The sequence below is a fragment of the Nilaparvata lugens genome, chromosome 11 (assembly GCF_014356525.2).
Source record: "Nilaparvata lugens isolate BPH chromosome 11, ASM1435652v1, whole genome shotgun sequence".
In the NCBI taxonomy this organism is placed as follows: domain Eukaryota; kingdom Metazoa; phylum Arthropoda; class Insecta; order Hemiptera; family Delphacidae; genus Nilaparvata; species Nilaparvata lugens.
In genome coordinates this window covers 22,916,586-22,943,886 of record NC_052514.1, presented here as the reverse complement: position 1 = coordinate 22,943,886, position 27,301 = coordinate 22,916,586, and the positions used below count along the sequence as shown (strand labels likewise).

Here is a 27,301-nt window from a genome sequence, read left to right as displayed (position 1 = left end):
CCAAGTGGGGAATAAAAACTTAATTCAGTGCAATGCAATTGCATTCCCAAACAAATTTAACAACTAAACATGTCAAGATGTCAATTCCACTACGATCAGTAATTGACCGAACGAAGTGAGGTCTATGTTTTAACTCGGATTTCTTTTTTTTTGTCTGTATGTAACGCGATTACGGCCAAACGCGTTGATAGAAATCGATGATATTCCTTTTTCAACTTCGCGTCGATGTATACACAAGGTTTTTTGAAATTTTGCATTTTAAAGATAATATGAAAAGAAAAGGAATTCCTCCATACTCTGATATCACTATTAGTCCAGGCGATGAATGCTCAAAAAAGGGTATAGAGGGAAATGTTTGGAAGACAATTTTTGACCCCGCCGTTCTGTCTAGGGTAGTTAGGAGGTAAAATATCAAAAGTCCCCACCCCTATCCCCTGTGCTAAGGGGGTGGGGGTGGTTTAAAGGTAACTTTTTTGGTTTCTCAAAAACTCAAAATTAATGTATCCTAAGGACTTGACTGTCATGTTCCAGGCCTACTTCTCTTGTCTCATGTACCAGCTTTTCATATATCTCTGTCAGTTCCCTCCTGTTTCTTGCTAGTATGGTCACGTCATCTGCATAAGCCATTATTTGGCACATCCGGTTGAAGAGTGTGCCCCCGGGGTTGTTGGTGGTCACCTTTCTGATAATATTTTTCAGCATTGCATTGAATAACATGGTTGACAGCCCATCTCATTGCCTCAGTCCCCTTCTTAGGTTGAAGAAATGAGACGGGGCCGCCGAAAACAATGGATGGTCACGTAGAAGTTCTAGTGACTCTTCAGTGTTCGCCGATTGTTATTGAATTTCGACATATTCGTGATCTATTGTTAAGGTTTCCATTCCGAGGAATATATTGGTGGACCAGTGTGATTACTTAAAGGCACTTTCAACTGTAAACCAATAGTAGCATACAGTGATTGGATAAACACACACATTATTTTCGATGATGAGTACAAATTAAGTCAAACGTACGTGGTGTGTAAGTAAAGCCTACATCAATTTTTGGGCGTACATTTGTTTGCCGTCCTTATAAATTCTACTATACTGGATGGGACTTGACATACACATAATACACGTATACATATGTTTGTCAAGTTGTGTTCAATTCAATCTAATAGAATTTGAAAGGAGATCAAAAAATCGATTGTGAGCAAGTTGAGTTTTATCAAATGAACCATTGGGAATAATAAAATAATATACAAGTACTTGATCACTGATTCACATTCAATAACTGCAGAAAATACAAGTAACAGATGTAAGTAAGGTGAAAAGTAATAGATAAGTTGGTGCTACCAGTTAGAATTGCCTTCAAGAAAGCATACGGGGCCACTAATGGCCACTAAAAGCGGAATCAGAGGACAATAAAGTATGCTAGTCGAGAGTTAGAGGATGCACCTTTTTGGAACAATAGCCCAGTGCACAGGTAGCGCGGTCCAGTCTCCTTTCTTTTACCCCCCTTCTTACCTCAAAATCATCTGTAACACTTTCCATCAATCCTGACCACAGCACTGCTTCCTTTCATCGTCATACTTATGAGACGGATCAGGTTTTGTGGGGACATTTAACTCCCTAAGTGCCTCACACACCTTCACCCTACTGATAGTAGGCCTATCATATGCCTGTTGGAAATCAATATATATCTGTTGCACGTTGGCATCAAACTCATAACAATTTTCCAGAAATTGCCTGATTGTGAAGATATGGTCGACCGTTGATCTTCCTGGCCGGTAACCACATTGATACTCTCCAATATTACATTCTATCAATGGCGTCATCCTTTTTGCTAGAATTTTGGCAAATACTTTGTACAGAAAACCCAGTAGAGAGATTCCTCTGTAGTTTCGGCACTCCATTATGTCCCCCTTCTTATGAACTGTACAAATTATACCAATGATTCATTCTAGTGGTATTTTTTCATGGTTCAAGACTTCATCAAAGTGTTCTCTCCATCTCCTCTTTATTCCTTGTTCATCTCCTATCATATTTCCCAATTTATCCTTGCAGTACACTGCCCTGGGTTGAAACCCTTTCTTATCTTCTCTCACTTTCTTGTAAAACTTTCTCATCTCTCCTCTGCCATAATGCTCTTCTATACTCTCCAACTGCTGCTTCTCATATGCTCTTTTCTTTCTTCTACATAACTTATCCGCTATCCTCCTTTCTGATCTATAATAATCTTCCACAGTTCCTTGAGTTTTCTCTGGATCATTTATCAAAAATAAAAAGATAAAGATAAATTATCATATGGGATACAAATTCAAACGTGAACTGAGTTTATTAACCTACGTGAGTTGATCTTAATTTGTTGAGAAAACAAATAACAGTTTTTAAGAGTAAATTATGATTCAACTGAATTAACTAGAACAGGTGACATCAGATAGTTGTGGATGAGAAAACTGCGTGAGGTCTACTGTTCACAGAACTACGACTACTTTATCTCAAAACATGGAGCATGGAATATTTAGCGAGTTCAATTACCATTCATAATTCTTAGCATTCAATCATTGGAGTTATTATTACGATGATTATACGAATCTGAAAATTCTCCTCCAACAATATGAAGTTAAACAAATTTTCTCTTGCAGAGTCCAGGCTTGTAAAATTGCAGGGACTACTTCTCCTCATTAAAGGTGAATATGAGGACGATGATGTTGCCGATGATGCGGCAGTAGGAAATTAGGCCAACATGGATCTAGCATGAAACAGATTTCAGGAGTAAGACCATCAGACAGAGAGGGTGAGTTGCTAATTTGCAAGAGTCCTCCTCCCTCTAACCTCACCCTCCTGCTGAGCAAAGTCAGACTCTTAAGCGGATTCTGTAGTGAAATTCACTTGAAACTGTCAGCATTGGTTGGATGGAAAATATTGATGCTATTTACATTGAATGCTGGCATTTAAAGTGAATCTCACTGTGGCTCCCATGATGACGGTTACGCTCCAACCTGGTTGGCTTCGGTTCATCCAACGCTCATTGCATTTTCAGCTATTTTCTCCGCCGGGAAGAGAAAAACTGCTTTAAAACGTCGTACCCCTATCGGACCCAAACAGGAAGAAAAAAAGGTGAAAAAAGAGAGAGACAATGTTGCAGGGCTTCCTAATTTTCACTTGTTCCCTTAGCCGCTTACGAGTGGATAAGCTTTCCATGTTCCACCGCAACCAGATGAATGCAGATGAGCTTTTTTCCACCGCTGGTGGAAATTCAGAATTTTTCAGCGTCATTTAGTTCGATACCCTCAGGTTTGCGGTGAGCATTGGCTGTTGGTGACCAATAATTTTCTGGCAAAAAGGTTTGCTCCATTATTTCAACTATAATAGAGAACATTGGGAGTCCATTCATCCAAGATGAAAGGCGAACACCATTGATTTGAATTTAAAACACGATAGAATGAAAATCAATCTGAATTGAAATACAGTGGTCTATGAGTTTTGTGTTATTATAAAGTATATTTTATATAACTATTATATCTATATATATAAAAGCGAAATGGCACTCACTCACTGACTGACTGACTGACTCACTCGCTCACTCACTCACTCACTCACTCACTCGCAGAACTAAAAATCTACCGGACCGAAAACTTTTAAATTTGGTAGGTATGTTCAGTTGGCCCTTTAGAGGCGCACTAAGAACGGATTTGGAAAAATTTTAACTCTAAGGGTGGTTTTTAAGGGTTTAAAGTTAGTCTTTTAACATGTATATTATTCTTATTCCAATCTCTTAATTATAATTAATTGAAATGACCATACCATATGATAATATAGAACTATAATCTAGAGAGAGTACCTCTTCGAAACAGTTGTTAACTGGTAACTAAATTAATAATTTCAAGGGTTGGCATTAGTTTGAGTTGACTTTGTTAGGTTGGCACCAAGTTGAAGATTGGAATGCATTTATCGCGGAAAAATTGATTGGGCACTGCTACTTCGATCAGAGCTATTCCTGGGAATATTATCTCTTCGCTTGCCATATCCGTTTAGCCAGACGTTTAGTCTGGACCCCCGACTGGATCGTCCTACAAATGAAAAATGCAGGCGAGCGAAGCGAGCCTGCTGATCTCCTTCTTGGACGACCCAGTCGGGGGTCCAGGGGGCGGAGCGCCCTGGCTAGACGGATATGGCGAGCGAAGCGAGCCTGACGGCTAGTAAAACTATATAACTAAAATAAAATATAAAATATATTACTATATTTTATATAACTTATTCTATATAACTTTATTTCATTCGTTTAATTGTGAGGGTGAGAACTAAAAATAGCCATCGTAATTGAGAATATAATAGAATATATTATAGACTACAGTATTTATATAAAGTACCGAAATCTATTGGTTTTCAGGCTGCCTAAGTTATGCCTTCAGAAATTTTGGTGGGAAACCATAGATTACTGTTACTAATACTCAAATGGACCGATTAAAACATGTCAAGTTCTGCTCCTGGGAGGGGCATGAACATGCACTAAAATTGATAATTATAAACTTTCAACAATTAAACCAAAAACCAAAACTACAATCATAAACCATGAGCAATATTTCTCAACGTTTGATGCCCCACGTTGTGTCGGCATGTGTCAGATCCCAGTCTCTGGAGGGGCGTCATGTGTCATGATCTTACTCCAAAGGGGGGACACGGAAATGTATAATTTGAACTTTTTGATAATAAATTAGGGTTATAATTGTTCAGCCAAGAATACGATTCCTTCGTAGAGTGGGTCTTACCTTGGGTTGACGACTATTGCAACCTATTTTGCTCCGTAGAGAGGGGAGGACGTACAGTTGAAAAAAAAAAGTATTTAATAGTTGAAATGGTTAAATTAAATGAAATAATTGAAAAATTATAATATTTGCGGTTATGATTCACTGATAGATATTTGCAGGTTAGATTGATCAATCTTTGTTTAATCGAATTGTCGATATCACTTAAATCGATGTATCGAAGCAGAATGACTAGTATATGGATGGGACAGATTGAAAAAGTTAATTTGCTCAACAGAGGGTTTGTCGGTCTACAAAGGTAGCCGAAGCAAGGGACCTGAGACTCTAACTTAATATGGTAGGTGGCTATAATATAGTGAGGTGGAATTAAATTCACTTTAATAATAAAATACAGTTCAACTTGAATCTGCTGAAAATAAATCCTGTTGTCACTATGATCAGACAGAGATAGTAACTTTGGAGTGAACCTTTTCTCCAAATGATGACCAATATATCCAGAATCCAATACTTGTGCCGTAATTTGGAAAGATATTAGACCGCATGAAACAACAGGTAGAATGGCAAATCCATGCGAACCAGGTCTCTGATAAATACTATAGGTTATGTAGCGAAGTGCTGGACCAAAATAGTAAATATTTCGAGTACCGAGTTTAATTCTAACGTTGTCTATACGATCTATTACCTCTCTTTTCAACGTTGATCGGCTGATGCAGGCTTCACTTCACCTCGGTGTAGCAGGCCGGTGGGAGTCGATTTACTATTTGATTCTGTGGGATACTCCCAATGACAGAATTTATTACTTGATAAGAAAAACGACCACCACTTACCACCAGAATAGATAATAGTCTAATGATAGATACTATACTATACTGTCTGACTATTGCAAAACAGGACGTGTCCTGAATGACCAATGTGTGTCGGTCGAGAAAGAACGAATTTGGAGGTATAATGAAGTAAACCCAGTTTAACAAAACGGTAATATGGATATATTCTGAGAGATAAACTGTTACAGCAAATATTGAATAAATTAATGAACAGATTATGTGAATAATAATTTTCAATAGATACAAAATAAATATTGGTTGATAGCAGATTTGAATCTTTAAATTATAAATATTATAGAGAAAGTTCGGTACTCTTCAATTAAACAAAATGAAATGGATAATAGCCCTTGGAAAGGGTCATAAACTGAACTAGTTCAACAAGAAAAAACAAGTTAATATGAAATGGTGATTCAGAAAATAGAATAAATTAATAATTAAAATTATTCTCAGGGTGTGGTTTCGCCTAAGGAAAATAGACCTTTTGGCTAAGTACAGCGTGGATAGTTAAATGTATTTAATATTATAAAAATTAATTATGATAAGTTTTGTACCCTTAAAACTATAGTCATGACTTTTCCAAATGGACGAATTTATACGCTGTACAGTTTTCGCAGATTTATGGGGATCCCCTTTTATATTCGAACAACTTACGTAGACTTTTGTTTCCGTTTTTTGGTTTTTCGAAATATATTCGGCCGTAGAATATATCGTTCCGGCTGGGTCCTTCCACGTGGCGAAAAATGTTGAACAGACTTCACTGATATAATTTCAGGGTTTATTTGAATGAAATTTAAAATCTTGATATCACAATTATTATAGGAACTTTGGAACAACTTTTTAAAAAACAGAAAAACGAAGATTAAGTTACATGAAACAGAAATTAAAGCTTTTGAACAATTAGGTACGTGGACTAGGTTTGCATCCTACCGATGATCCTTGCAAAATGGCCTCGAGTCTTCCTCTTCTAATTTTCACTTCAATTTCTCCTCCAAATTTTATCTTGCCAAATTTACATATTAATTCGGGATTGGTCCGATTCTGTGACGTAACCAATACGCCGAATGGGTGGTGTCACTGTGTCCAACTTTAAAGCTTTAAAAATATGGTGAAATTCCTGATTTGAAGTTGTTCCAATTATCATATAGTTTTTTATAATTATAATAATACATAAATAATAGAATTCGTCTATGATGATATGCTTCTAAATTGGCTTCAATGAACAGCTAATGATTATAGAACACAGACATGCTAGTATAAGATACAGTAGACAAGGATATATATGTTTATAACAATAACGAATATCATAATAAATAAATATTTCTTTCTATTTTTTTTGTTTATATTGTTTTTTATACGCTAGAATATCGACCCTCAAACGTCATATATGGCTAAGCTAATTTGTTCATATATTTTTAACAAGTATATTTTTCTTTGTAGTTTAAATAAATAAATATTCGGGATTTTTTGGCCTAGAAACGAAATTATAAAAATGAAAAATTTAATAATATATTATTTCTATGATCGTTGTTTAGTTGAACTGCCTTCTCAATTTGCTACTTGTTAATGAGCTAGCCTTGGTTTGTTTCGGGGTTATGTTTTCATTTCGAAACTAACCTTCAAATATAACTTTACTGTTCTAATCCATAGGCATATAAACATATATGGTTTTTTCCATTGACTAATTTTTTGGAAGGCATACAATTACAGATTTATTTATTTCTTGCCTTGTAAGTTAGATAACAATCGTCTATCGACCTCAGATAAGATTATATTGTTTCTACGGTGATAGAAGCTATTCCGTTCTTGTACTAGCCTATGATCAAATTTATTCTGTATTTTGAGGACTGTACGATCATTGGTACATCACAAACAATAAAATCAATTACCTTAATTTTTGTTTGTGCGGGCCGCATTGTAATGACTATTTGACTGGGATATTAGAAGAGAATAGGAAAACATGGTACAGGAGTCAGCAAACATGCAAAGCTCTATTATTATTGTGAGCATTTTTGGATTATTAGTACAGCAAGTCTAGATTAATTCACTCCTATTATTGGAATTGATCAAACAATAAATTACTTGTTTTATTCCATTGTATAATCGTATGAATATAGCTATAATTTGCTATATAATGGTAAATTGAAAGAGACTGTATCTAGATTTTATAGCAGCAATGTACGATTTTTTACTGAGGCATTATTTCAGCACCAATTGCAGACCTCTCCAGGACATTAATCCATTCTATTATAGTAAGAAGTATGAATTCATTCCCTTGATACACTCGAGATTGATATAATTAATTGAGGCAGATGATTTTAAAAGTGTTTCACCTTCATGGGCACTGTCTTCCTACATAGACACAGTCTATATCATTTCAAATATGAAGAATACTGCATTTCCTTTGGGGGGAAGCTGAAATCCCTTACTATTCTTAAACAAAACTTCGTACAATGCTCGTTCAACTCTGATAAAACAGAATGTTTTATCACAAACAGCAGCATCATTTCAAGCTGTTCAAACAATGCGAAATTAGTTCGAGTCACGAATAACGACTGTAGCCAATAAACCAACTCAATTTGAATTGCAGAATACTTTCGACTTCTTCGAGTGGGGCTGGATTTAGCATGCAAATTGTGTGAGCCAGCCTGTGGGGGGGGGAGAGAGGGGTTGAAAGGTAGCTACACCAGACACCAATTATGCATGTCCATTTGATGTGGATCCATAGTAAACCACAAGAGGATGGTCTGTCTCATTGGAGGCTGGAATTTCTTTGATCAAAAGACCAGAGCTCATAGTAAATAGACGCAGGTGTATGAAAGGCTCCAAGCTTCCATTCATGAGCTCCAACTCACCATTCAACACACAGCGCTGAGGTTTTGTCCCACTTTACAGAGCACCTTCAAAGAGAATCACGGCAAGGATGCAGGCGAAAAGCGTGAACGAACTCAATGAGCTTTGTTACGAGTGACCTACAGCTACACATTCAAATTGGATGACTCGTTTGATGTCATATTCGCTACAGGTAATTATTATGAAGAGCGGCTGGAATGATAGAGTAGTGGCACGAGACTCATAATATTAAAGTTTCCTCTCCTGAAAGTTTATTAAATCGACTTATAGCTCGTGCACAAATACGTTTATAACTCCCTAGCGAAGGGATTCTCCCTTGAAAATAACGATTTGGCCCTGACTTATATTCTGAGCAGTATTACAGGATGATCCATCATACACTCACTTTGTGCCGGTTGTACAAAAGCAGATTGAATTTCAATCTCACAAGAACCAATCAAAGATGCATATTTTGAAAACATTTTCTTTGATAGGTTCTAGTGAAACTAATCACGATCAAAATTGAACCGGCTTATGTGCAACCGGGCCTTAGTGAGTGAATATTCCACCATATTCTTATTATAATGTCTAGGATATGGATCTGGGGATATATGTCTGAAGCTGTGAACTCAACAAATTCACAGTAAAAAGGAACAATATTGATGAGGATGATGAAATGGTAGCCTATATTTAACCACTCCCATTTAATTGCTCTCTATCATTTTCACCATATTCAATAACTTCAATGTCTTTTGTTTAGATTCATTATACCTACTATAACGTATTATTTTCAACATAAATAATGAAACATGATATTTTTAAATCATCGCTCAAGTTCAAGGAACTAATATGGCTATTCCTATCAATTTCATTTATCAAAAATTCAAAAACACTATCAATTTTGAATCATGTTAGAAGAAACAGCAGCACTGATATGAATCAGGCTTCTTGAAGTTTCAACAAATGTTTCGACTTTGAATTAATAATGAGTTACAGTATTACCTTGAGTACTTATCTTGAATATTCTAAACATTATATCATCATAATGAAGCTATAAGGCTGAATGCATACTGTTTTGAATTCTTTCAATTGTTGTATTGTTGAACTCTGAGTCCTGAAATTGGTCGAATCAGCATTGTCGAAATAAGTCTATTCTATGGTAGTTTGAGCTCCATGTATAGTTTTTGAACCTGAGAGAGCAAGTATTAGATCCACTTTTGTATTAGATAAATACATGTCTATGTGTCTGTCTATGGCTACAATATAAAATAAAATAATTATGCCAGAATCGATAAAATAGCTTTTTACGTTTTTAACTACTCTCCCATCATAAATTGGGAATAATAATAATAATATATGTTGCGAATAATATAACTTCATCATAATAATATGAACAGGAATAACAATAATCTTATGAGTTATGATATTACACTTTTGTATGATAAAGACACACAGGTTACATAAAATACTCCTGCATAGTATTTTATTTGTATCAAGTTAGTATTTTAATGGAAATAGAATTATTATTATTATCATCTATTCATTTATATAATTTTTTTATATTTATTTATTTCTAGCCCTAGACTAGAGAAATGAATAAGAAAATAAAGAATTGTAATTCTACTGATATGAATGAATCAATGTAATTTCTAGATTCCAATCAATGAAATAAATCAATATATCAATGATCACATTCATGAAATGAATATACAGTATCAATCTGATTGATGTATCAAATGAATATATGAATCACAAAATCTGGATCCACAGAATAATAAATATATCTACCATTTCCTGTCGCGATTGAGCCTATTTGACTGTGTTATTGGAATTGAATAGATGTAAGCTGTGAAAATCTATCGATAGCTGGATAATTGGATATCTGTGATATAGGCTGTCAAAAGAACAGTGATGCGCCAATCGGAATGAATCAATTCGTTTTCTATTCATGTTAGCTGCTACTGCTGCTGCTGCTGCTGGAATTCAACATGAAGGATTTGCTTCCGACAGAAAACTCATTCGACCCGGTATGACCCGGGACCCGGTACAGACACCTTGTACCCACCTGGGAAAGCTTTTAAACTGATTGAAACACATTCCTTCACTCTTTCTCTATCTCTCTCACTCTTTCTCTCTCTCTTCCTTTTTCTCTCTCTTCCTCTCACACGTTCTCTCTTTCTTCCTTTTTCTCTCTCTTTCTCAATAGCACTCCTCCCTTGTCCATCGCAATCTGCTCACCCCACCTTTACCATAACTCATTTCCACTTAGTCACACGAATTTCCTCCATTGGGAGAAAGCTCGTTTCCTTACTTTCATGTTAACTCTGTAAAGGAAGGAGTAAGTTACTGTTTGATCCATTCTCCATAAGACTATTTTCTAAAATATCATTTCAAGATTATGATTTTGAATACCTAATTATAAAATCGAGGTAATTAACAATCAGCAAATTAAAAGTAATTTCTTCCGTTGATAGAGAACTGATTGTACTTTCACTCATCATCTAAGTATATATTTATTTTAAACGTATTCTACGTGTGATGTCTTTTTCATATAGTGATTGAATAGAATTGATGAGAGCCCAGCATAAGAATGTATTTTGAACATCAGAAGGAAACCTCTTTCTCCTCTCACCTTCATTCCACTCACTGCGTTCTTATCGCCATTTCTGTCTCAGTCTTACATGTGTGAAGTCCTAGTAGGATAGGCTATGGAAATAATAAGATAATTATGTGAGAAGGATATGCTCATATATTATCATTCACCTATATAATCCTTATTGAAGAGTTTGAATAATTCACAACTGGTCTAATCACAACTCAACACTGTTATGCCTTTTGGTGTGCTCACTAGCATTGGACATCTAACTGACTCTTACAAGAATTATGAATTTTCTCCACCCTGTATAAGGCTTTTCGAGGGATGGAGCCAACATTTTCTATCTGAATGAATATAGACAACTAGACTTGAGGAAAAACGCCGGATACAAACACAACGCGTTGATTGAAAGCTGTTTGTTTAGAAAAACAATAAAAAACAGAGAAATCAGGCCTGCAGACAAACACACTCTACACACACGACATATAACTGTGGAGAACTTTCGAGAGGGAGGAAAAGTAATCATTCGGTTGGATAAAATCCCAAGATTAAGTCTGAGAGAATTTTTCTGCGCACTCTCATGAGAGAGAACAGAAAAAGAGTCTCAGTTCTGAGGAAACATGGGATTGAACAATGTATGGAGGCGAGAAAATACAGACAGATAACACACGCTTTAAAGAGTTAAACAAATTAATTATATTGATGATGATGAAGATGGTGTGATACATCAATTGGAAAATTGGTTAGACCTGATAGAACCTTCTTCTTCTTCTTCTTCTTCTTCTTCTTCTTCTTCTTCTTCTTCTTCTTCTCTTCTTCTTCTTCTTCTTCTTCCTCCTGTTCTCTGAACAATTCCCTATTGTGTCATAAGATAAGATATATTTTATTGCCAATAAACATATACAATGCAGTAATAGGCAAAAGTCAAAATACAAACAATACAATAAGTAACAAAATCATTACACTGGCGGAAATAGAAATACAATACAAGTTACAGTACCAAGTGACAATACAACCAACAACTGAACCAACCGAATACATTCACACAAAAAAAAGCAACACATAAAACTGACTAAAACACTCAACACTGTACCTCAAGTGAAACATTATCACAATATAGCTTATTTGTGAAGAGGACAAACATACAAACTTTACTCTGATAGAAATTAATAACAATATCACATTCAAGAAACTCTTGCACTGTATAGAAGGACTTAGATGTAACCCACTTGCTATCTACCATCTTGATACGACCAACTGGAAGCGCTCTAATTTCTAGCGGCAGCCTGTTGAATAGTTTTATTTGCTGGAAATAATGGCTTTTGTAAGTTTTCCTCAGTCGAACGTGAGGAACTGTTAAATTCTCCCTATTCCTGGTAAGTTGAAAGAATGAGTTATGATTGCAGGTGGTGCCATACACCTTATGCCAAGAGATATGTGACTAAACGATCGCATGCACACGGGGAAATGCAAAGTAGGCTCCAATATGTTCCCCCACATTTTCTAAGCCAGACACAAAAGATAGGGACCAGTAGTAACAAATGGTGAACAATTTGGACAGAGTTTAGTAGAATACAACTGTAGACGCACACACACAAGGTAATAAGGGAACCAAATTGAAACTTACCTCTCAAATTAACTTATTGTTCTAACATGCCATGTTTGAACAATAATTGGATACGATTCTTCTGAAGACTTATTATGTACTGACTTATTATTAGACTGAAGAATTATTTGTTCCATAAATGTTCATTAAACTTTCCTATAAGGTAATATTATTGATTATTGGATAAACGAGGATGTTGAGCTATCATTAATTCAGGTTGAATGTACATGTAAGATACATTAATCTATCAATCTCCCGATATTTTCTTTTGACGTCTAATGTGAATATGAAAATTGTTAGCTTAAAAATCCGTCTTGAGTATAGTGTTTTAGTCTCTTCTAGTGGTGAGAGTTTAGTTTATTGTAAAACACGTTTTCCAATGTTATTAGACTTCATATACAACTGAATCTAACGATATCACTAATTCGTGTTCCATACAACACTATTCTCAATAAGCCGGTTAGGAAGACTTTAACCATAGATGAAGAATAAAGTAAGAAGGATAACTATATTATTCTTGTCTCTGCTTTAACAAAGAATAAATTTTATTTAGGATACAGAACAACAAATATAATGCTTTTGGAATAATGAGGAAGATTTCTAATGAAAAAATACAAGAACAATTTGAAAAATCAGGTGCTTATAAACTGAAATGTAGTTATTGTGAAATATTTTACATTCGTCAGAAACGTAGAAGTTTTCAAAAAAGGTTCAATGAACATAATTATTCAGGCTTTAGAATCGAGAAATACTACTCAAAAATCGGCGTTTGCTTAGCATTTAATTGAAGCTAATCATAGTTATATCGATATGAATTCTAATATGAAAACATTGAACTTTGTTAATGAAAGTAATAAATTGAATGTAAGAGAAGAACTTCATATATATAAAACAGCTAAATTAAATAAGAATAATTTAATAAAAATAATTCAATTTGACTTGAAGAATCCTATCTCTGATAAAATTATAATTAAAAATGAAAATTGAATAACTTTAACCAAAAATAATGAATAAGAAATAAATAAATCATATGAACATATAATATAAATTTGTATATTATTATCTAGTATCAACCTGTTTATTTTTACATTTCAACTTGAAAATGGCCAATGGTCGGAACTAGTCGTTGAAAGTTTTAAAGTTTTCAAAATATTTTAATGAAAGGATACTACAAGTGTTTATATTGTTTTTATTGATTAGTATAGACAAATACTTCCACGCAGTATTTTGTCACGGATAAATAAATTTCAAAATTGAGAGTTTTCTGATGTTTTAAGAGTATTTTTGAAGCAGAAGTAAATCACCAGTATAGCTGAATAGCTTCAGAAACAACACTTAAAACAGTTTCAAGAGTGGATAAAAATGTTTCAACAAGTTCTAAATGTAGTGGAAAAGTTGGGAGCTCGTACAATGCAGACTTTTCAAATTAAAGAAAGTTAATCGAAACGGTGAAGTTGAAAATTGCCCTTTGTTCAAATCCCATTACAATTCTGGAGAAATAAAAGACCAACATACGAACAAAATTCCATTCAAGTTACATTCGAGACTTGAAGAGACGCTCATCGGACCCCTACTCCTCAACTCCCTATCCTGTCTCCTCCCCCCCACCTCACCACATTTCTCGACTTTTCCATTTAATGATTTTTCGTAAAAAGGTCCGCCAGTGATTAAGGAGCAGCTCAGCAATGAAATTTCCGGTCGGACTAATTTCCGCTTCTAGAACTCTTCTATTTTTCTAACTCTCTCTTAAACTCCCCTTCCCCCTTTCCACTCTTCATCATGCACTCATTAGGGGCAACGCTCATATTTGAAGAAGACTCAGGCATCTGCCGAAACTTCCCATGCAAACAAAAGTGTTCACTGTTCAGTCCTACAGTAAGATTACACTGTAGCATTAACTGGATTTCTATTCTTGGTTGAAAATTATGGTAATTTGTAGCTTCTCGGGTCATTATTTTAAAGCTGAAGCTTGTATATTGGATTTATTCCAAAGAATGTATTTTTATATGCTTGTGAGAAAAATATAACAACAATTCCAAAACATTCAATTTGAGGAAAAAACAACATTGCATTAATAACAGGCACCTATTGAACTATTTATGAGAATCCTGTTATATCAGACACATTCCCATCATTTTTCTTTTCACTACTTTTTCAATAACATGGCTAATAGAAGTCAACTGCCAACTATTGAATACAAAAATTGAAATGACCTGGGAAATCGTTCAGCGACACATGCATTTGCATTTCGTCGAGAGATTTTCCAAAACTTACATAGTCAAGAGCCTTTTTAGGACTCCAAAATTCATTGATTCTACACAAGTGTTTACTGGGATAAGTTATCTAAATTATTCAGGCTATTTTTATTGAGAGATTAGCTTGAGATTCTTCCACCACTGCAAGAACTCCAATCACATAATGTTGTTTTCATTATTGATCTAGAGGCTCATCTATTCAAATATTTATTTTGATACAGTTGAATTGTCTAGAGGTATTTGATGAAAAAATATAGTTGAACCATAGATGTTATGGTAGGAAAGACCTTTAAAAATATCTGAAAAGCTTGTAATTCTCATTACTGAGTAGTTCTTATTGTCAGAAAAGAATGATTGAATCCTTACATTATCTTCTATAAAACTTTATATAAATTGGATGATTTATACATTAGCTACAGATTTGATGCCCTCTGTGCTTTTGATCTTGATGAAATTAATGTTCTTAGTGAGTCTCATTTTTGGTTATGCAACTTATATCATTCTCTTTTAAACCTTCTCCAAAGCTTCTTCAGAAACACGCTCTTCTTTATCCATCCTCAGAGCGATAAATTTCACAGTACTGTATTCAAACAAAACGTTACTATTTCTTCTTCAAAAATAAACTGATTAGGAAGGTGCGTCTGTTGGAGCAGTACATGCACGTTTGTGAATAATGATTTCCATTGCAGGTTGTTGGAAGGCTGATAATATTAGATGACAAGATTTCTCTCAACTTCAAAGTGAAAGTGTGATGACTACTCAAAAATTGTCCGTTTATTCTTGTAAAGTAGCAGCAAATCATTTCAACCTCTTCCACTTAATGTTCAAGATACATTAGAGACTTCAAGGCTCGTTTCATTAAGCTCTTACTACAACGAGACAACGTATAATAAATTGGTCTCTCTCTTAGTAGAATGCTAAAAACAGAGCATTTTATAGGTAGGGTTTTAAATTCTGAGACCTAACCAGTCAATATGCACAGCTCCTCTCTTTCATAGAGAGATTTCTTTATGCATTTTCTGCTCATTCATGAGGTTGAGAAGAAGACAAAGCACACCAAAAGACTGAATTTATTATTGGAAGATATAAATTGAAGTTGATGCGGTCTGATTAAGAGTTCTCTATTTATACTGGTAACATTGCTTTTCAACCCTTACCACATTCTTATTCACATATTTTTACTAGGATTATTCTCCAGCAATCAGCGTTAATGGAATATGAATAATTTGTATGTTTATTATATGTTATTATACGAAGTTCTATGAACGTTTGCTCTTCAATAAATAATTATCGATTTAATAATAGTGACGCATTATAATAAATGGACAATTTTCTGAAAAGATTGAACGTTTTACTGGTATTTTATGATGATGCTCTTCACACACACCTGTGACCGTATTTATAAAATTGAATTTTTCAGTATGGAGGATAGGAGTATGGAGGATTTTTTCTTACCTTCTATAGCAGATGTATTAACAATGTGGTCATGGGCTCAATCACGTATCTGGAAACATAGATGAATAATTATAAATTTTGGGATATCTGAGCAGATTTGAATGTTATCTTTGTCTTAAGTCAGTTTGACCTCACAACTATGTTTCAAGTATTGAACTAACTTGAAATTACTATAGTAGAATCAAGAGACAACCACTGTTGGCGAAAATCCATTCCTTTATGGTGAAATGTTGAAAATGATAAAAATAATACTATTGATAATAATTAAGAATAATACTAGAGTTGTATTTTTCTAAACTCTTATTCTAGATTCAAAGTTATTGGAGCCAAGGTTTTAGGCTATTCAATTGTAGTGATTTTATCTAAGATGAATAAATTCAACATGAGTCACTTCTCCATCAACCAACAATGTGTATGGTTACAACTTCTATTACATCAAAACTTGGATTTCAAACTGTTTTTTCCTGAGAGTGATGTGATGCATACATGAGCCTTGGGCTTGTGCGTGAGTTTTGAGGCTAATTACTATGAGAAATCAGTCTCAGGTGAGTTCTGAACCATCAGGAAGCAATTTTCCAACTCTTGAATCATATGCAGAGGAGTTGGCTCAAGTGGTCACCCTTCCAACGGGAGTGGCAGGCGCATGATTCTTGACTTATCTAAGCGATAGCTTATCAGCGCGAATACTGAGTCGAATAGTTTCTTTGAGACTTCATCTGTTGCAATATTTTTATGATAACACTAATGTATCGATTACAGTGATGGTGATTTCCAACAGAAACAACTTTCATCAGTCACTATAGAAGTTGGCCAGCTAATAAGTGTGGCACTAACGAACCTATCCAACCAAGACAGGGAAATCGCGTGGATAAACATCATAGCATGGAACGAACGTGTATGTTGAGGGTTGGAGAAAGGGTATTAGGCAAGTAGGCTAGAAGGCTTTTGCTTTCATCGGGATAATGGGTGTCGGTGGCGCTATCTGATGGGCGTTGCCCTATTCCAGTGCCTGAGTGTTCGCAGTTCGCACTTTGCCATTTACTGCAGCTCAACTTCACTTGAGGAGCCAAACTTGAAATTCTTCTCTCCCCAACTTCCGACGTCCTATTAGCGTGTCCAACTTTTCCCGGCTATTATTACTATTTATCCGAAACTTTCTTTTAACAAAAACTTTCCGGCAATCGGCTGTTTTTATCTCCCCATTTCATTATCAGTGTTGAAACTTTGCCATTGCCTCTATTTGCATTCTCTTTCTTTTGTCATTCCGTCCGCAAAAGTCTCCACAAGTCGTTAGTTGGTTTGAGTTTTCCGGCTTATTACGCCTCAATGCAAATTTCTATCTATGACTAAATAGCTTCTTTGTGAAAAAAATATTCAACAGAATAGTTTTGTCTTCATATTTTTAACTATAAATAAGTCACATCGAAACGAAGGTACTTTTGAGATTCAATCACTACGAACTCAAACAGACGTGGAAGTTTAGTAAATCGTTGAACATTTTCTAGAAGATAAGTCTTTGAGCCAAATCAATATTATTTCTTTCAATCTAAAGGTTAATATCTCAGTTCAATTTTTGAGCTTTTTAAATGACTTCTTCACATGAAATGGAGGATCAAGGAGACGAAATTTGAAATGTCAGAGAGCTGTCCATGAGTGAATAAATTTCCTGAGATGAAAATATATATAAGAACTAGACAAACATCACGATGAGCAATCCACCTTTGCCAGGGTCCTTTTCCGGCATTCAGATTTCTGTTATAGAATGGCTAGCTCGGCTTGACAAAGAATGATCAATTTGGTTGTTATATATGATGTGATACCAATATTATTTACTAGTAGTTCTGCGAACAGTAGACCTCGCTCATGAATACAACTTTCTATCTAATGAGAAGGGCCAGTACAGTATGTACAGTATATTGTGAAAATTTAGCCATGTCATCTATTATTTTCTCCAATGAAAGTGCTAGAGACACTGTTTCCAGGGACACCGGACTATCAAGGAGGTACCTTTATATCGTCTCCATATTTGCAATATTAACATGAATTACAACTTTTCTAATACTTAATTATAAAAAATCGGTCAACTGACGGGAAAATTGTATATGCAGTAGGCAATTTAGACGATTTATCGTCTCACAGACGATAGTGAGACGGAAAATGTTTCTAAATAAGATGGGTCTGTTGGTGACAATGACAGGAGGTTGCTAATGATGTTTTTCATGAAAAGTGGATGAGAAGGCAAAAAATGAGTCTTTAACAATTTGAATAAGCTAATGATATAATAATTATTGTACCTGATAAACTGAAAATTCAGTTAAAAAATAACTTAAATAATAACTTATAGTTATGAATAGAAGCAGTTGGAGATTAAAGAAATGTTTATGATGTTAAATATTGTCTACAACTAAAATAATTGTTGATTCATTATTATGATGATAAAAATTGACCACAACTAAAATGATTTAGTTATCTGTAACTTAGACAATAATAGTTAAATTAATAATAGACAAATTGAGAGCATAAAACTCGATGAGTTACATACAATTTTTTTTTCTACAACTGCAGTATTGGACTCCAATACAATAAAGAGGTTTTTTTAAATAATTTATCAAATTAATTTGATAAATCAATTTAATAATAATAGGATGATTAAATTTGAATATTCTATCTTATCATAATAAGATAGCACTGCGCTACCATGTGCTAGTGAAATTAAAGGCGAAAAAATAGGAACATGAATTGCTGTATCTTCAACAGCGCTAGATAAAAAAGTAATTTTTTAAACAGCGACAAAGTATTTGTTCTGAACAAAGCTCAGGCTACAGCTACCAGAGGACTGTAGTTTACTATTCAAATAATCAAATACAAACAAGGGGCAAAATTTATTCTTCAATTTGAGCCAGGTTATTTGTACAGTTAAACTCTGCATTAATGAACAATAAAAAAGAGCAAAAACTCACCAGATTGATTCCAATCTTGTCTACTTGCCCTTCGAAGCCTTTATTAGGTGTTTTGGTCAGATTCAGGGTGGGATGAAATCTGGGAAAAGACAGGTTTGCTTCCGGGCTGCCTTTTTGCATTGATTCTGTGTTCAACTTGCAGGTCATACACTGTGTTTCGAACAAAGCTCAAACTGGATTCTTTATAAATTCAAATCCGATTCAAATTAATTCAATTTAACACTATTTACACTGTTATACTCATAATTCACACACACGACACTCAAACAATCATTTACAAGAAATTTCCAATCGAAATTACATGACAAAATACAAACTCGGTCTTGCACAACAAGACGGGCTGATGAAACAAGATGGACTGGGGCTTTAACATTGACAAGGCCAAAACAGCTGGACAGTCTGCGCTGGCACAAACACAAGCCTGCTATTGGCAGAACTGCAGTCTGGGATTTTGGCGCTACAGTTCGAATTCTCTGGCCAGACCATACCCCCGCCTCTGAAAAACTATTTTTCAGCCAAGTTACAAAAACTGAAAAAACCACAGAAAGGAAAAAATCCAGACATGCCAAAAAGAACAAAAACACCAACACCAAAAAACAACACAAAGAAAAAAATGCAACAAGCACATAACTATTGAGTTGGGAGTGGATATAATTTGGTTACTAGGTCGAATACAGAAACAACGATTACACTTAAAGACACAAATACGAATAATAGAGCAAGCAGACAGTATGCAGAATTTCTGTCTGATCAAGGACAACAATAACGAAGGTCCAGCATGACAATTCTTCTTGTGATGATAATCAATCAACATCGATACTAAAGCGTCGGATTTTGGTAAGATCATCTGATGACAAGTCTCAAATTCAAGTCCAGCATGAGACAAACGACCGCCGACGCGAATCACACCTCTATCAATGAATGGAGACAGGCGATGTAGGCGCATAGAACAATCTTCTCCCTTCTCTAATTGCACAAATTCAGATGAAAAATGTATCTTCTGTACCACTTTACATAGATACCTCTCAGCAACATCGAAATCTGATTCTTCTGATTGGGGTAAGATTCGTAAGAATTTGAGAACAAGAATTACAATTCTCAAAAGACGACCATAATCCGAACAACGACCAATCAATGAATATACTGCATTGCTGTTACAATCAGGAGATTTTGTGACTGTCAACACTGACGGATTTTTCGCCTCCGGTGGATCCACGATCTCTTCCATTTGAGTTCAGACAGGCCAATCGCATTCGTCCTCTGCTATCCATGATGGACCTGAGAGCCACAACGGAAAGTTCACAAGCTCAACTGGTGATAAACCTCTAGACAAACAGTCAGCGGGATTTTCAATTCCGGCAACATGCATCCACTCCTGTATACAAGAATCCTGTATTTTTAAGACGCGATTACCAACAAAAGTTTGCCATTTCGCGGATGGAGCATTAATCCAACACAAGGTGACTGTAGAATCAGAGAGTGCGACAATACGAGACACATGACAACGTTCACTAATAATAGTGACTACTGAATTCATGAGTTCTGCCAACAAGAGTGCCGCACACAACTCCAAACGAGGTATTGCAACAACTTTAGATGGTGCTACCTTGGACTTTGAACACAATAATACAACTCTTGGCTCCTCGCTCTCCTTCTGCGACTTCACATAGATAACTGCACCATAACCAGACAATGATGCGTCACAAAAACAATCAAACTGATGTGAGAATCCTGAAACAAACCAACGTGACGTGGAATGGCAAATTTCAACAATAGAGGCAACTCTTTTTGACAATTCTCCCAAAGAGTGCAGATAGACTCAGGCGGCTTCTCGTCCCAATCCACTCCTAATTTCCACAGTTTCTGGACAAGACACTTTAGAAATAATGTAAACGGTGACAAGAGACCAAGTGGATCATAGATACGAGCCATCACTGACAGAATAGAACGCTTAGTAGCGACGACCTCACCACTCTTGACTGAAAACTGAAACAGATCAGTACTAGGTTGCCAATTCAATCCCAAGATAGCCAAGGAGTTGTCTGCTTCAAAATCCTTGTACGAAAACGATTTCTCTTCCTCCGAGAATTTCTCCAACATTGATGGTGAATTTGAAGTCCACTTTGTGAGCGAGAAACCTCCTCTCTCAAACAGCTGCTTGGACTGACGATACAGCTCCACGGCCTCTGACTCTGTGGCGACAGATGTGACTAAGTCGTCCATGAACATGTCTCTTGGTATTCTCGCCTTGGCTGCTGGAAAACGATTTCCATCCTCCTCTACAAGCTGGTGGACGGTGCGAAGCGCCAAATATGGAGAGCTTGAAACACCAAAAACAACACAATTGAGCTGATAAATTTCGATCGGATCCTCTGGCGAAAATCTCCACAATACACGCTGATAACGACGGCAGGAATCCTCCACTAATATCTGTCGATACATTTGTTTAATGTCGGCAGTTAGTGCGATTGGGAACAAACAAAAATTAACTAACAAAACAAAAATGTCAGTCTGCAATTTGGGACCAGCATGAAGAACCTGGTTCAATGACAAACCCGATGATGTTCTGGAACCAGCATCAAATACAATTCGGATGGGCATGGTAGTGCTGCTTGCTTTCACGATGGCGTGATGCGGTATGTAGTAACCACCTCGGTCTGTCTGATCTGCTACAAACGACATGTGACCCTGACGTAGGTAATCGATCAATATTTCATGATATGAAATACGAGTATTGCTGTCAAGCTCTAGTCGTCTCTCCAAAGTCAGCAGTCTGCGTTCGGCGACAGCATACGAATCTCCCAAGCTGCTGGGCGGCTCCGCAAATGACAAGGCAACAACAAAACGACCAGAATTCACACGACTTCCGAAAATTTACCTCACACTCCAACTCTTCCGGTTTCAGTTGACAGCTTGGTGCAGGGCACGATTCCAACTCCCAAAAACGTTCCACAAAACTATCCACGATGAACTACTAACGAATGGACTACAGATGGCTGTAAAACAATTTGACACATTCGTTGTTGAAGTGAGAATCGGCGCTCTCCCCATCAGAATGTGACCAAAGACACTATTAACAGTCATCAATTCGTGTGATTCACCTGTACTAGGAGTCCCATGTAGCAAGTGAGGAACTAACTCCGCACCAATGATGCCATCTATTCTACTAGGAAGGTAGAATTTGTTGTCAGCCAGTGTGAGATTTTCAAGATGATGAAGTTTGGATCTGTCGATTTCACAAGAAGGCAACTTGTTGATGACTTTATCTACCACTGTGGCATCCATCGAAAACTTGACGGTAGGATCCAACTTCGACTGAATCGACACACAAGTACGACCTCAAACTTCACTAGTACCACCACCGAATCCACAAACAACGGTTTTCATGGGCTGGAATGGTAGTCTCAAACGCCGAAACAATTTGGCTGTAACAAAATGACACTGACTCCCGGTGTCAACCAAGAAACGAACATCACAAAGCTGATCATTACAATCTCGAACATGTGCAGTGACGGTCGACAACACAACGGTCGAATTTTTTACATCGTTGGATGTAGAACAACAACTAATAGGTGATGTGCCACCTGCCTTGGAGTTCGACGAGGACGCAACACCTTCATTGGAACTTGATCTGGAAAAGTGCAATAAAGAATGATGAGATTCACGACATTGAGCACACTTAGTTTTACTACAACAATCTCTACTCAAATGATTCACATCAAGACAACGAAAACAACAAAACTTTCCTTTAATCAAACAATAACGATCCCAAGGAGTCATTTTCAAGAAACTTGCACAATCTACTAACCAATGACCCGGTTTTGAGCACTTCAGACAATTGGGATTTTTACTAGATGCATCGTTAGATGAATCATTAGATTGAACCACAAACACCTTTGATTTATTATCCTTTTTGTGCCTCATATTAAACGATTCAGTCTGTTTCTCATCAGAAGGAAGAGTCTTAATTTGCTTTTCAATGAATTTGACATAATCGGTATAAGTTGGCATAGCCTTGTCACGGACGGCCGATTCAAAATTTCTACGAGAACTTGGATCCAGCAATCTCAAGCCATGATAGAGGAATATCGAGTCTGACAAATCAGTGAGTCGCAATCTCTTCACTGCATTGATTGAACTGCAAAACCCATCCAAAATCGCAATACAACCTGCCTTTGATTCTGATTTTATTGGACGAAATTCAAAAATTTGTTTGAAATAGGCATCGAGTTGCGCCCATGGATCGTTATAGCGGGTCAATAATGCCTGCCAAATTATTTGATAATTGTTAGCCAATGGTGGCAAATGACAACAAATATTTGCTGCTTGTCCAGTAAGTCTACTTACAAGATATTGGACCTTCTGCTGATCGTTCAAACTCTTGTTGTCATGTACCAATGCCTTAAATAGTTCATAAAACACCGACCATTGAGTCTGGTTCCCATCAAATTTCGGAAGGTCGATTTTAGGCAGCACCGACTTGGACACGACCGGCTGTGCACTAGCTGCTGTAGCTGCCGAAGATTGAGCAATAGCATCAGTCGCCTCTTTCTGTTTGAGAGTGTTAGCCACTACTTCAATATACTGAAACTGATCTAGGTGTGAGTCGTTGAATGCTACAACATGATCTTTATTCAACTCAAGTTCCAACTCATTAACCACTAATTCTGTCCTTTCATAATCCGAAATGGTCTGAGACACCCGAGGATACAAGATTGAAAATTGCTCAGCAACTTTTGGATCAGAGACATTTTTAGACAGTTCATAAATTCTTTGCAATCTGGCATACAACTGTTCCAGTTTAGCGCGATGCACCCTGATTTGTTTCTGTAATTTTTCCTCCATCTTGAACTCATACACAAAACAATTCAGCCCCGACAATACAAACAACAGACAATAAAACAAGAATGAGTTCAAAACTAGATGAAAGGAAGAATCACGACTAGTAAGTTATCAAAGTTAAACTTTGATTATCAATTCACAAGATAAGTTACTGCTGAAGACAAAACTTTATGATTAGATAATGTTCTTCCAACAACTCACAAACAAACAATAACTTGTTGAATTGAACAAACAAATTCATGCTGGTGATTAACCTTCACTAACATGTATAACAAAATGGACAATACAAATTCCAACAAACAAACAAATTCCCGAAAAAGAGCACAATGAGCCTAGTTTCAGGAAAATTACAATTTCAACTGAAATAAATTTAATTTCAGACAAATACAAATTGACAAGAAACCTTGCTCTAGAACAAGGCTACAACAAACTTAAGTTGAGCATAGATCAGACCATTCTCAACATGCCAACATTGGAAAAATACGAAACTGCTTAAATCCAATGTGTGTGAATTAATCAACAAATTACAAATTTAAATTCATCACGGCCTGGCAGGACCAAGAAATGTTCTGAACAAAGCTCAGGCTAGAGCTACCAGAGGACTGTAGTTTACTATTCAAATAATCAAATACAAACAAGGGGCAAAATTTAAACTTCAATTTGAGCCAGGTTATTTGTACAGTTAAACTCTGCATTAATGAACAATAAAAAAGAGCAAAAACTCACCAGATTGATTCCAATCTTGTCTACTTGCCCTTCAAAGCCTTTATTAGGTGTTTTGGTCAGATTCAGGGTGGGATGAAATCTGGGAAAAGACAGGTTTGCTTCCGGGCTGCCTTTTTGCGTTGATTCTGTGTTCAACTTGCAGGTCATACACTGTGTTTCGAACAAAGCTCAAACTGGATTCTTTATAAATTCAAATCCGATTCAAATTAATTCAATTTAACACTATTTACGCTGTTATACTCATAATTCACACACACGACACTCAAACAATCATTTACAAGAAATTTCTGATCGAAATTACATGACAAAATACAAACTCGGTCTTGCACAACAAGACGGGCTGACGAAACAAGATGGACTGGGGCTTTAACATTGACAAGGCCAAAACAGCTGGACGGTCTGCGCTGGCGCAAACACAAGCCTGCTATTGGCAGAACTGCAGTCTGGGATTTTGGCGCTACAGTTCGAATTCTCTGGCCAGACCAGTATTTTTTTATTTCAAATAGGATCTCCAATGAAACCTACTATCGAATTATTCTTGTTGGAGAAAAATATTTCCATGATCTTCATCAACTCTGTAGCCTATAACTAAAAGTTGCGGGTTTCAAAGATTGCAATACAACAGTTCTTGAGCGAGTTCTCCAACCTAGAGGCTCACTTTATACATATCCAAATAAATATCATATATTATATATTATATATTATGTAGTATATATAAAATATAATTATAGTACCCCTTAAAATTAATAATATAATAGAACAAGAATACAAATTGTAACGTAACTAGCAGTTTCGGTGATCACACCATCGTCACGTTATAAAAAGTAGCCCTGAATTCATACATCTTAAAATTATGTAGTATTTATTATATTTATCATATATTTTATATTATATACAGATTCAAATTAACACCACGCAGTAAGACCTGAGCGAATTTCATGTTCAAAGGCAATGTATTGAGTTTGCATAGCGTGGGTGGGGTACCCAAGAATATTTGTTTTCAATTAGAAGAGTAGCACTGAGCCGAAATAATGCAGCAAAGGACAAATGAGTAAATAATACTGGGGCATAGAGATGTACCCTATTATGGTATTACGCTACACTACCCTGCTCGGTGTTGTGTCTCTTTTCGAATAATGTTTCGCTTTCTGCGGCACAGGATTACAAGAGCTGAATAGGTTGGCTGTAATACAATTGCATGCATTGTACACGATCATGCTACTCTGTGGCCGATTAGTGAGTGCACTTCAAAACACAGAACATTGTTTCAGCTTAAGCGCATTAAGCTGGGCACAGCACCTGTTAGGCGATTTGTTATTGAATTGTGGGTTACAGGGACCGAATTATTCTTCACAAACCAGTAGTTAGTATCTAGTAGTTGTATTCTAGTAGTTGTCACAAACTAGTAGTTGTATCTAGTAGAAAAATAGGCTTAGTTGAAAATGCTATAGGCTAGTGCTTAATACTCTGAACTTTAAAGACTGCTGCACCGAGGTAGATCAATAGGCCTACTGAGACCAGATCAACGTAATGTTAAGTTGGTAAGATCAGTTGATTCAAAATAGATGGTCTCAGTGAGAATCAAGTTATTTTGTTAGTTTTCCTGCGCTCAGGTTTATGCCTTTGCAGGATTTTTCTTTCAATTTCGGTAAAATGCTCTGTTTCTTTTTGGATTTGGTTTTGTTCAATTACAAACAGTTAATTTCCAAAAAGTGTTTGTGAAATTTCTTTGTTTGTTATGGTGGAAATAAAATTCATTAATTTTTTCCAGTACTCGTACTAATCAAGTCTTACAAAATATCAACCAAGTTCCATTTCTTCTACTTTCAAACAAGGAATAGGCTATTGCCTGTTATATATTCAGCTTATAATAATGAAAAATTGTATAAACTGATAACATTAATATAATCGAATCTAATTAGATCGATATCATGATAAGCATCGGTATAACCTAATAATATCTAATTCAATTCTATAATATTAGTAATAATCATTGCTACCTTTTCCGTGGCCTGTCTTATCTCTTTTGCCCACCGGCTGATACTTGAAAATTTTCAGTGGAAGCTGACATTCATTCATTCAACATGCTCAAGTGGCGATACTATTACAACGAACAACCAAGTTAAAATAATGTATTTTTCATTGAATAGAATTGTATATCCATTCTGCATCTGTTTTTCTACCCATTATCACAATACTTTACTTCATCTCGTCCACAAGATTCACTCAATTTTCCCCGACAACCTTCCTGTTGAACATACATGGGTACCATTATTATCAAGAACTGCAATTAAATGCAAATCTGTACCTCAGAAGCTCCCTTCATCAGCTCATACCAATGAAAGAGGAGCGGATTGTAGAGTTCTCCATTGTTTTATAGAAGACAATATTCCTGTGGTGGCTTACTTCTTTAGTATATCATAGCATTTTGATTATTTTTATAATCTTGTATAATTT

At 35.9% G+C, this 27,301-nt stretch overlaps 1 protein-coding gene across 1 annotated transcript in view; it reads right to left on the bottom strand.

Moving 5' to 3' along the window:
• Positions 1-27,301, bottom strand: part of LOC120348902 — a 224,617-nt gene that overhangs the window by 175,848 nt on the left and 21,468 nt on the right. The window contains exon 2 of the mRNA XM_039438222.1: positions 16,317-16,365. The gene's annotated coding sequence lies outside the window, so the exon portion shown is untranslated. The remainder of the gene's footprint in view (positions 1-16,316; positions 16,366-27,301) is intronic.